Genomic DNA, 1,685 nt, shown 5'->3' with positions numbered 1-1,685 from the left:
GTCCCTGCAAGCAGACCTCAGTGTGAGCCTAGAGTCTACAGGGCCAAATGTTCAGGTTTCTGTCATTCGATCTGATATAAGCTTAAGTACTGATTACAATCATTTTTGTTGAGTGTGTGTGTGTGTGTATGAGAGAGAGAGAGAGACAGAATGACAGGGTCTCATTTTATTGCCCAGTCTGGAATGCAGTGGCACCATAATGGCTCACTGCAGCCTTGAACTTCCCCGTAAGCAATCCTCCCACCTCAGCCTCCCAAGCACCTCAGCCTCCCAAGTACCTCAGCCTCCCAAGTAACTGGGACTACAGGCTATGCCACTAGGCCTGGCTATTTTCCCTTTCTTTCTTTTTATTTTTTCTTTTTATTTTTTTGAGGTGGAGTCCTGCTCTGTCACTGAGCTGGAGTTCAGGCACCGTCTTGGCTCACTGCAGTCTCTGCCTCCCAGGCTCAAGCGATTCTCCTGCCTCAGCTTCCTGAGTAGCTGGAACTATAGGTACATGCCACCACACCCAGCTAATTTTTGTATTTTTAGTAGAGACGGGGTTTCACCATGTTGGCCAGGATGGTCTCAATCTCCTGACCTTGTGATCCACCTGCCTCAGCCTCCCAAAGAGCTGGGATTACAGGCATGAGCCACTGCGCCCAGCCGCTGTTTTCTTTTTTAAATTTTTGTAGAGATGAGGTCTCACTATGTTGCCCACACTGGTCTCAAACTCCTGGCCCCAAGCGATCCTCCCGCCTTGGTGTCCTGAAGCGCTGGGATTATAGGCGTGAGCCACCGGGCCCAGCAGAACCATTATTAATTGGAGAGTAAGATGAAGCCGAGCAAGAGAGGCAGGTGGAGGTGGCAGTTTGATCCGCCATCTCAAAATTCAAAGAGGAGAGGAAACTTCATCTGCCTCCTTGATCTCCTACTTCCTTTTCCTCTCCTCCCCTCCCTCACCCCAATCAAATTGTGTGATCAGACCTGAGAAAAAAGAGAGACTTAAAAGAGAACAGGGCGAGGACTTCTGCAGCAGCAAAATGACCAAATGAAGAGCTTCTGCCCCACTTTTCACTACACGGAGGAATAGCCCAGGTGCTTGTGTGTCTGGTATTGGTGGGTTGTAGGTCTCGCTGACTTCAAGAATGAAGCCGCGGACCCTCTGAGTGTTACAGTTCTTAAAGATGGTGTGTCCGGAGTTTGTTCCTTCAGATGTTCAGATGTGTTCGCAGTTTCTTCCTTCTGGTGGGTTTGTGGTCTCACTGGCTTCAGGAGTGAAGTTGCTGACCTTGGCAGTGAGTGTTACTGCTCATAAAGGCAGCGTGGACCCAGAGTGAGCAGCAGCAAGATTTATTGTAAAGAGCAAAGGAACAAAGCTTCCACAGCGTGGAAGTGGACCCGAGTGGGTTGGCACTGCTGGTTCCCGCAGCCTGCTTTTATTCCCTTATCTGACACCACTCACATCCTGCTGATTGGTCCATTTTACAGAGAGCTGATTGGTGCATTTACAATCCTTTAGCTAGACACAGAGTGCTGATTGGTGCACTTTTACAGAGTGCGGATTGGTGCATTTACAATCCTTTAGCTAGACACAGAGTGCTAGACAGAAAGTTCGCCAAGTCCCCACTAGGTTAGCTAGATACAGAGTACTGATTGGTGTATTTATAATCTCTTAGCTAGACATAAAGGTTCTCCAAGTCCCT

This window comes from Mandrillus leucophaeus, unplaced genomic scaffold, assembly GCF_000951045.1.
Source record: "Mandrillus leucophaeus isolate KB7577 unplaced genomic scaffold, Mleu.le_1.0 Scaffold197, whole genome shotgun sequence".
Taxonomy (NCBI): Eukaryota; Metazoa; Chordata; class Mammalia; order Primates; family Cercopithecidae; genus Mandrillus; species Mandrillus leucophaeus.
This window is presented reverse-complemented; position numbering follows the sequence as displayed.